This window comes from Lathyrus oleraceus, chromosome 4 (assembly GCF_024323335.1).
Source record: "Lathyrus oleraceus cultivar Zhongwan6 chromosome 4, CAAS_Psat_ZW6_1.0, whole genome shotgun sequence".
Lineage (NCBI taxonomy): Eukaryota > Viridiplantae > Streptophyta > Magnoliopsida > Fabales > Fabaceae > Lathyrus > Lathyrus oleraceus.
Genome location: NC_066582.1, coordinates 62,467,433 through 62,478,498, shown reverse-complemented (window position 1 = coordinate 62,478,498; position 11,066 = coordinate 62,467,433). Strand labels below are relative to the sequence as shown.

The 11,066-nt window shown below is 35.2% G+C and overlaps 1 non-coding gene across 1 annotated transcript; it reads right to left on the bottom strand.

Moving 5' to 3' along the window:
- Window positions 1-7,140: 7,140 nt before the first annotated feature.
- LOC127077817 (small nucleolar RNA R71) lies at window positions 7,141-7,247 on the bottom strand. Its single transcript, XR_007787588.1, has one exon. It is a non-coding gene; the product is annotated as a small nucleolar RNA R71 (small nucleolar RNA).
- Between the last annotated feature and the right edge of the window lie 3,819 nt (window positions 7,248-11,066).

Sequence of the window (11,066 nt, the reverse complement as noted above, 5' to 3'; positions counted from 1 at the left end):
ATGAAGTCGCGCTTGCAATGCTATTTCCGACTTCGCTTTATCGTTTCCCCTCTCATCCATTCGTTGTTCATGAGCTTCTAGTGAGCTTTGAAGCTCCTCCTTCGACAACGAAGATAAATCCTTCGATTCTTCAAGCGCAACGACAATGTTGTCGAATCTTGGCGTTAAAGAACGCAAGATCTTCGACACAACATTCTGCTCTACCGTAGTTTCCCCGCACGACTTGATTTGATTCACCACACGCGTAATACGCGTCACATAATCGTTATCGACTCCTTGTCCTCCATTTGCATTAACTCGAACTGTCGCTTGTGAGTTTGTAACCTCACCACTTTGGCTTTGGCAGCCCCTGCATAAGCCTTCTCAAGAATCTCCCACGCTTGCTTTGCGGAATCGCAATCGCCTACTTTTTCAAAGTTGTCACCATCGACACAAGAATGGATCAAGAACAGCGCTTTGTAATCCTTCTTCTTCTCTTCTTTGAACGTAACCTTTTGAGCATCCGTAGCTCCTTCGACGAGAGACGTAACACCATCTTTGATCACCTCAAGAACGTCTTGATAGCCGAACAAAACCTTCATTTGCTTCGCCCATTTGTCGTAGTTTTTCGAGTCAAGGATTGGAAGATTGGTAGGTATTCTATCGTTTGAAACGGACATGATTGCAGCGGAATTGGATCAGAACCAGGCTCTTGATGCCAAATATTGGAAAAAACCAGAAATGGAATGGTGAAAAACAGTGTGTTTGGGAAAGATGAAGATGATAATGTGAATAGAGAGAGATAGAGAAATAGAGAAAGATTGAGAGAATTGAATCATATGGCATTAACCTTTCAACTATGACATACAATGTCTATTTATAAGGTACAAATTGGAACCACAAACAGGCCCAAGAATAACAGAAAAACAGAATTGCAAAAATAGCTTATTTCCAAAACAACTTATCCAATAAGCTATTTTCACTGCAGTGCTTTTTAAAGCTTCTATCAAGCATTTGAATTATTAAGGACTTCCAATAACCTACTTACTAAAAGACTCAATCTAAAATCAAGATTTTCAAACACTTGATTATTCTAGGTTCTTAAAACCAATTTAGAGCTTTGAATTTTTCCAAAATAATGGACGTATTTCCAACCATGAATCGAAGAACCAAACCACGAGGAGTGAACCGACTTAAGAGAGATTATTATGAAATAATCAATGATTGTTGAATCTAAAAGGTTTAGGATTCCACAATTGATTAAAATACTTAAAAACAATAGGCAATGGTCAGAGACATTTCTAGAAAGAACACAATCTATCTACATACATGTGCTATCCTTCATATTAATCTGCAAATAAACACTAAATAGAATAACACAGTTTGTGTTCTATCTTTTAACCCCTCTTTCTTGTATGGGTTTTTTAGTGCACAATTCATAATATAATATGAGAGTGGTATAAAAAGAAGGAATTGTCTTAGATTTGTTTTCGTACACATGCAATCAATGCATGAACAGAGAATCATCTGTTGGCTAGTTGCGGAAAGTATTCTTAATCTATTCCCTTTAGCTATTTCCGAAAGCGACACTAATATTCTTCACTTTTCTCAGTTTTTATTTCCCAACAAGGCTTCATCATTTACTCCCTTTAATATCACCCTTTAATACTAAATTGAGATTATTTTGTTGCTTTTTTTTTCAAATTCAAATAGAACATTTGTCACATAACTTTTTATGTTTGAAAATAGTATTTATGTATGTTTGATAATCTTTTTCTGCTTAAGTCAATAGCTATTTGAGAGTTTTCGACCGCTCATTTAACGGAGTATTCTTAGTGTTTTCTAATTTTTTTTTGGTGGTTCTTAAAGACTGAAATCTAACTTATTTTTCTTTCTTATTGATGTTATCTTTCTTTTCTTTCTTCTCGTTTACTAAAGTAATTTGGTGTTGCTGGTAGCTTGTTGTGTTTTTTTAAATACAAAACAATATTAATATTAATCCAGTGAAGAAAAAGTCCAGCCAACATACAAATGAGTAGACTGTTGGCACAACATGCACCAAAATTTACAACAACAAAGTCAAACAAGAAAAAAAAAAAGGAAAGAACTATGCCAAAATGAAAAACTACCATAAGACTACTTCAAACTTTTAAGAACTATAACTCAACGAAGGATCAATTTAAGCTCAAGGCAACTGGATAAAAAACACATGATCAGAGACCACCAAGGAAAAAAGAAGAAACACATACTGTTAGTCTTAGATATTTGACTCAGCGTGTTCGACGAAAGTAGGAATGAAAGATGGATATAGAGGCTAAAGTGTAGGTAGTTAAATCATGTTTCGACATCAAAATTACAAGCTTTGACTGGTGAGATTCTCGACAGGGATAATTGAAGAATCTGAAGTTGTTTTCGACATCAATAACGATTTGCAACAGTTTAAGAACTAAATACTCGTGGAATTGAAATAGAGGACAAAAGCCCGCGTAATAGGGTACATGTTGAATTCTAGAGTTAATCGTTGGGGACGGTTATTGATGTACATAGAATAGAATATAAGTAGATTTTGTTTCTAGGAAAAGGGTTCGCATTTTTCAATGTTGTTCTCTTTAGAATTCAAACATCCAATTATGCAAGAGTTTCAGAGAAATGTATGAATTTGGTTCCACTTTTAATTCAAATATTTTTATCCAATTGTTTTATTGTTTTCTTTGTTTACTTTACCCTTTTTTAAAGCAATTATGCATTTACTTCATTGCATTCTTATCCAATTTCTATAAATTCAAAGATAAAACCTTTTAGCGCAAACATATTTCTCAAACATCTCGCACAAAAATGTCCTTAGGATTTTTTCGAGTTTAATCATGTAAGTGAACTAAAACTTGTGATTTGTTTACTAAAAACATCGGTAAACGAATTTCCATGCCCAATGGAACCCGTTTGTATAAAATTTGAACTTTTTGCATAAAGTATATGTGCTTTTATACTTGTTTATGTTCTTCAGATGCAAATGTTGTCATATGTTGAGTGTTTATGCGACCGAGAAAAGATAAATTTGTTAGTATGACCAGACCATTAGGAAATTCATCCGCTCATGGAGTTCCTCCTTCCAAGAAGAATGCTCCAAGTTAGAAGAATAATCGATTGGAACGGTTGGTTGTACATGCACTTTAACAACCATTGGAGTAACTACTCCTATCGTGAGTCCAACATTAGTTTCGACTGCGACACTAGAAATTGTTATACCACCACCAACTCGTGGTCCTATTATTCAAGTTGTTACGCAAACCATTGTATGAGGTATTAGGCCTCCATTTCTTCCATGCTTTACACTTAGCCCTATTGGTAGATAATATCCCTATTGTATGCCAACTGCAATGATCACAAACATACAAACTAATGTGTTGATGTACGCAGACAATACATTGGAAGTTGCATCTACTTTCCATCCATATATGGGATCAAAGTCTGCTATAAATAGTCCTGGTTGAATGAGTCAATCTCATGGAGGATTGGGATACACCCCTCATGATATACCACATGTGACTAATAATTCTCTATTGATTGTAAGGCAGTAGATGGATGATAGTAACCATGATATGGTTAATATGTTGACTAAACAAATTGGTAAAATATATAATCCTTTGACTAAAAATACTAATCATAGTTTTTGTTTCTTTTTGGTTTGGATATATTATGCAAAACAACATGGTATGAATACATGTTGGACATGATTTTCTAGATGGTGTGGCACATCTGGCCCTAATTGCTTATGTTAAGAAAGACATGTATGGAAACAGATGTCCCAGCATGTGTGCCACATATTACCCTTGTCAACTGATAACTTGAAAATATTTCGTAATTTTTACTTGACTCGCGTGTGTTTTGTTCTCGATTTTATAAATTTTTCGTAGTGTTATACTGTTATTGTGTTCCTATTTGAGGTAATTATTAGGACAAGGCTTCGGTATGAAGAAACGTTGAAAAACGGCAAAAACGGGAGAAAATTACATGTATTATGCTGTCTTGACGACCTCCCCCGGTGCCACGACGGTCATCACCCTTCCAGGTGGTCAACCCATCATGGAAAAGTCAATAAAATGAAGAATGTGCACTTGTGGTGGATGACGGAAAGGTCATCATGGTGCTGATGACCGTCAGCTGAGCTCATAAGGATGACGGGCAGCCCGTCATGCTCATGACACCTGTCACCATTTCTAGACTCATGACGGACAGCCAGTCACCAGCATGACACCTGTCAGGCTCGGTCAGACCAAATTTTTTCCCTCTTCAAGGAAATCAGTTCTGCACTTTTCCCCATTATCTCCACTACCTGTAAATGACTCCATCTGTTACCAGCACACATTTAACATTCTAAATAGACCCTTTTAGGATAGTTTTAGAATCCAAGCTTACTATAAGAATCAAAACTTACTTTTAGCAGAAAAATCACTTATTGTAAAAAAATTGTTGTCTCACATTGAGGAATATTGCTCTTTTAGATTTAAGACTTAGAACTTGGAATTTATCTTTCTGCAAACATTTGTAGCCGCTACTAAATATTCAATCCTGTCGAAAGTTTACCAGCAATTTATTTCAGCCTTATGTACCAGATAAAGTCTCCCTTTTGGAGAAGTTTCTTATTTTAATCAAAGTTTATTCATTATTCAGGTTGCTTTACTTTTCCTTTTTACTTTGTTGCACTTTACTGTATGTGTATACAGTTGTTTATCATTATTTTTGCAAGAATGAATATGAAAGTTAAATACTGTATGCTTTACATTTTTTACATGTCCGACTAAATCTGTCGAGTCGGGAATGTGACGATTGTCGTACCGACAGTGCTCTATTGAGTTGTAAAATTTAAAAATATAATAGGAATTATTTTGAAGTCTGAATTTTCTTGTTTTGACGAGAAATCTTTATAGTGAAAGCTGAAATAATGCGATACCAGTTTCTCCTCGAAAGAGAAGAAACTGTATTGTTCTGTAGAAAATTCAGAAATTGATTTTAAAATACAGCGAAAGCGTTTTTCAATTAATTTAGAAATGACAAAATTTCAAAAATTCATTTTAAACTGATAAATGGATACGCGAAAGCGAGTGTTTGTGAATTTAAAATACGATTTCGGGTACGCGAAAGCAAACAAAACATTTAGATTACAATTTATACAAAAAAATTCAAGTAAAAATTAAATAATTTCCAAAAAGGATTCCGAAGCAGACTGCTTTCAGGATTATCAAATGACCTCACAAACCAACACGAGTCTTTTCAGCATGCTTTATCCTCAGTCACACGCTTTCTAGGAAACTTCCAAGAATGTCACTTATCCAAATACTACTCCATGTCAAACCTCCTTAACTACGGAGTTCTTATTTGTTAGGCTATGGAAAAGAAGATGCATCTTATTGGTATACGTAATACCAATGAATCCTTATAAATCTTCCTTCAACCATGCATTCCCATCCCTGAATAGCCTTAAGATCTCTCTCTCGTTCTAATTTGAATTTCGGGACCACTCTCCGCCCTTTTCGGCCTCGAGTGTTACATCCACTCTCCATCCTCTTCGGCCTCGGGTGTAACATGCCCACTAGCTTCTGTTTGGATCGTCCCTAAACCACATTGTACTGGGAGAGGTCTGCTCTGATACAATTCGTAACGCCCCAAACTACTTTTAGGATTACCAACTGAACCCAAAACCAACATGATTCTTTTCAGCATGTTTTTCCTCACTCACACACTTTCTAGAAAACTTACCAGAAGGTCACCCATCCATATACTACTCCAAGTCAAGCACGCTTAACTATGGAGTTCTTATTTGTTAGACCACTGAAAAGAAGATGCATCTTGTTGGTATAGGTAGTACCAATCAATCCTTATAAGACTTCCTTCAGCCACATAGTCACATACCTGCACATTCTTAGGATTCCTCTCATTCTGATGTGAATTAGGGCGGCTAGTCCACGCCCTCTTTGGCCTCGGGTGTTACAACCACTCTTCTCCCTCTTCGGCCTCGAGTGTTACATCCATTATCCGCCCTCTTCGGCCTCCGGTGTTACAACCGGTCTCCAGCCTTGAGTGTTACATCCATTAGCCACCCTCTTCGGTCTCCGGTGTTACATGTGTTTTTGAGTTTTTGGTGTTGATCTTTGATGATACCTTAAATTGTCGATTAAATCTTTTTATATAATTTTTGGGGTTTAGGGTGTTTCATAATGCTCACTAGCGAAAGGGTTGAATATAGTATAGAGTCGAAATTCTGTGTCTTATACGCGAAAGAGGGAGGCACATTTAATTTAATTATTTTGCGCTAGAAAATATTTTTCTATTATAATTATAAAACAAGACTTAACGGGTACGATTGGTACATGTGAATCACACTCCGGTCTCTTGTTCTTATTAATTCCAAAAACATCTTATTTTTACCTTTTTAGCAAACAAAATATTTTCCCCTCGCCTTAGATACAAAAAGTGATAACATATAATGGTAATTGGCATTGGTCTCTCTGGGATCAACATTTTTTATACTACAATCGATATTATCGTGCACTTCTGGATCTATCAAGTTTTTGGTGCCGTTGTCGGGGACCAATTTTATCAATATCGTAACTCCTTTGTTGCACCGTATAAACTAAGGCCCATTTTTTTTCTTTTCTAGGTTGTATTCAAAGTACCTGCAACTCCGGGGACGAATTAGAGTAACTGATAGAAGAAATCAAGCATTTTCTTCACATTAAACATCGTTTAGAACAACTTCACACCGAGTTTGATATTTCAATGGATGCGAACAATGATAATCTTCCTCTTAAGGACTTTGTCGTCCCATCTCAGGACGATCCAAACTTGAGTATTATTAACCCGACGATCCAAGCTAACAACTTTGAGCTAAAACCATATCTGCTACAAATCGTGCAACCGAACTAGTTCTCTAGTAGCCCAATGGAGGACCCTAATTTTCATATTTTTGTGTTTGTATAATATGCTAACATGTTGAAAAGTAATGGTGTCAATACAAAAGCCATTAGATTGTTCCTTTTCCCTTTTTCCCTAAGCGACAGAGCCTGAGCTTGTCTGCAGTCCATATCGTCGAATTCTATCACTACACAAAATGAGCTTAAAAAGGAGTTCTTAGCTACATATTTTCTGCTAAGCAAGAAGGAGGTGTTAAGAAACTAGATAACGTGTTTTAGACAAACCGACGGTGAATCCTTTTTTGAGGCCTGAGAGAGATATAAGGACATGATGAGGCTCTACCTACATCATGGTTTAGAAAAGTGGTTGATAATCCACACTTTTTACAACAGTCTTCTCTATAATACAAGGATGACAGTTGATGTTGCGACATAAGTATCTTTAATGGACAATCCCTTCCAAGAAGCTTACCAACTCATAGAGTTTATGGCCCATAACCACTATCAATGGATATGCGAGCATGCTCCTATTGAAAAGTCACATCCTAAAGGTAGTATGTATGAGGTGGGCATTTTATAACATGAATGCTAAAGTAGTGCTCTCACTCAAAAGATCGATAACTTGAACATTACCCTTGGAACTACTGTAGTTGTTGTGACGTCCAATTGTGAAATCTGTGGAGTCCAAGGACATGTCACTGCTGAGTGTCAGTTATTATTCGAGCCTACCCCTAACTAGGTTAATTTTGCACAAGTGAATCCTTATTCCAACACGTATAATCCTTGATGAAGAAATCATCCAAATTTCTCCTACAAGAATAATAATACTTTGTTTACACCTAGCCTGGTTTCCAAAATCATAAAGGAGCCCTTGTTGCTCCTCTTACACCCAAAAAGTATAATTTGGAACTAATGATGGACAATTTCATCATGTCTCAGACTCAGCAGAATAAAGAGTTCATGAACCAGAATGTTCATACAAATGAGTTGATTAAGCAGTTAGCAAATAAGGTAGATGATTGGCCACTCATAACAAAATGCTTGAGACTTAGATCTCATAAGTAGCCCAGCAACAAGTGGCCATTGCTTCCCCTGCTGGAATATTTCTTGGACAACCACAACATAATCCCAAGGGACATGCTAAACACCATAACACCGCGAAGTGGTACAAATTTAGACGGGCCCATTGAAAACTGAGTTAGAGACCAGACTGTAGGAAAGAGTGTAGAGAAGGACCCTGAGAAAGTGACTGACAAAGGCCCTAAGAGAGAACCAGTAGTTGATAATAGATCGCAATCCAAAGCAAATGAGGTAGTTAATAAGGAACAACCTTATGTACCCCCTCCTCCGCATTAGTCACTCGTTCCTTACCCTCAAAAACTTGCTAATTCTAGGACCGAAGGCTAATTTAAATAGTTTGTAGAGCTCTTGAAAATGCTCCACATTTCTGAGGCAATACCTCAAATGACTTCATATGCCAAGTTCCTTCAAGATATTTTTATAGATTTTACTTCAGATATGTTACCTTAGTTTTTAGTAAAACCGATATAAATACTCTTTAAATTTTTTATTCCCTCAGAGTTAATGATAAGTCCAGCTCATTGGCTTTTTGAGCCATATCGAATGAAAGAACACCATTCTTCTCCAAGGAGGAAGGAAGCTCAAACTAGCACTTCTCTTTACAAGTCTCTCATCACATTTCCGGTATGTACAGGTTCTCCATTACTGGTGTTGTTGTTGTTTACGTCGTCATCATTGTTGTTGTTGTTGTTGTTTTGAGACTATCTTGTTGTTTACTATTTTGTTGGTTGTATACTATTTTTATTTTATTTTCAGAAGCTTTTTGTGATTATGGATCGTAGTTGGATGAAATCCAATAGATAAAGTGAAGAATATGAGAATGGAGTGATACAATTTCTTGATTTCAGTGAAAAAAATCATCCTAAAAATAATGAGATTTTTTTGGTGTCCTTGTAAAAAGTGCTTTAATATGAAAAAACATCCAAGAGATGTTATATTCTATCACTGTGGTTGTGATGGAATTAGTTAAAATTACATGAAATGGATATGGCATGGTAAAGTGATAAAAAAGAGTCCTCTGTCACATACATTTGAATATAATGAATATATGAATGATACTCTAGAAGACATGATTTGTGATATTGGAGTAGATGCTTTCAAGAAAGCTAGTGTATTAGATATTTTGCAAAGAGACATGGAAGATTCATTGTATTCAGGATGTAAAAGTTTTATAATAATGTCAGTTGTTTTAAGACTATTTAATCTTAAGGAAAAATGTGGGTGGACGGATAAAAGTTTCACTGAATTGCTTGAGTTGTTGAAAGAAATGCTTTCCGAAGGTAACACATTGTCGAACCGTAGTAATGAGGCGACAAAGATATTGTGTCCAATGGGTTTGGACTATGTCAAAATATATGCATGTTGTAATGATTGCATATTATTTAGGAAAGAGTTTGAAAACTTGAAGGAGTTCCCGATGTCACACTCTGTCTAAAAAAGAAAAAAAGTTTTTGCGAATGTATGCAAGGTATCAAAGTTCCTAAACGGTACTCATCAAATGTGAAGAAACTTGTGTGAATGAATGATCTCAAGTTAGTTGGCTTAAAATATCATGATTGTCATATCATGATGCAACAACTTCTACCAGTGGCTATTCGTGACATTTTACCAAGAAATGTAAGGTTAACTATAACCAGGTTGTGATTATCCTTCAATGCTATATGTAGTAAAGTTATTGATCCTAGAAATTTAGACGACTTGGAACATGAAGATGCAATTATCTTGTTCCGATTAGAGATGTTTTTCCCTCCATCATTCTTTGACATTATGGTTCACTTAGTTGTTCATCTAGTAAGAGAGATTAGAATTTATGGTCTAGTTTATTTACGGTAGATGTATCTGGTAGAGAGTTACATGAAGATTTTTAAAGGGTATATGAAGAATCATCGCCATCAGGAAGCTTCGGTCGTAGAAAAGTACATCACTGAAAAAGCTATTGAGTTTTATACAAACTATTTGTCAAAAGCGTACTCTATGGGAATTCTTAAGTCTTGTCATGATGGATGTTTGATGGTAGAGGTATTCAAGGTTTAAATGTTAAGACATTTGACCAAGAAGTAGTTCTTCAAGCACATTGGTATATATTGAATAACTTTAGTGAAGTTCAACCTTACTTGACAGCTCACATAAGTCTTGTAAAGGAAAAATACCCCTGAATGAACGAAATATGGTTGTTGACAGAGCATAACGAAACTTTCATAAATTGGTTTAATGAAAGTGTTTCTAAATGTAGTAGCGCATCCGATATAATTAAATGGTTGTCACATATGCCTAAGTTTAATGTAATTACTGGAGTGCATACGACGTTACTAAATATTCATTCCATAAAAAATCAAAGGATAATCATAACACCATCCATAATAGTGGGGTTATGGTTGAAGCTAAATCCATGTACTTTTCTAGTTCCAATAATAGCAATCTTATATTAGCATCTAGAGCGTACTTTGGGGTCATTGAGGAGATTTTGGTGCTAAATTCAATTGCAATCCTGTAGATAGTGGGGTTATGGTTAAAGATAAATCCATGTTGCTTTTAAAGTGCATTTATTTAAGTGCAAGTGGATTGATAGTAACACTTGTGTAGAAATCGATGAAAAAGTCAACAAAACAACCTCCTCTGGTGTCATGACGGTCGTCACCCATCCAGGTGGTCAACTCATCATGAAAAAGTCAACAAAACAAAGAATTTGCATTTGAAGTGGATGACGGACAAGTTGTCAGAATTTTTTTTCAAAAAAATATACAGGGACAAAAATAAAAAATACGCTAACTTACTAGTGTTGAAATAGTTTTATATATATTATTTTAATATTCCAATGATTATTATATGAGTATATATATATATATATATATATATATATATATATATATATATATATATATATATATATATATATATATATATATATAAATTATATTAACTATTTTATCAATTAAGTGCCTTAAATAATTAAATGATCAAATAGAGTTAAAAGACTGATTAGATTTTATTTAGAAATTATTTAATTAATTAAATAATTGGGTATGGACTCATATGAGTGGATGTCAGGATGACTCATTTGGGAATAATGGGAATCCTAATTGGTCATCATACTAT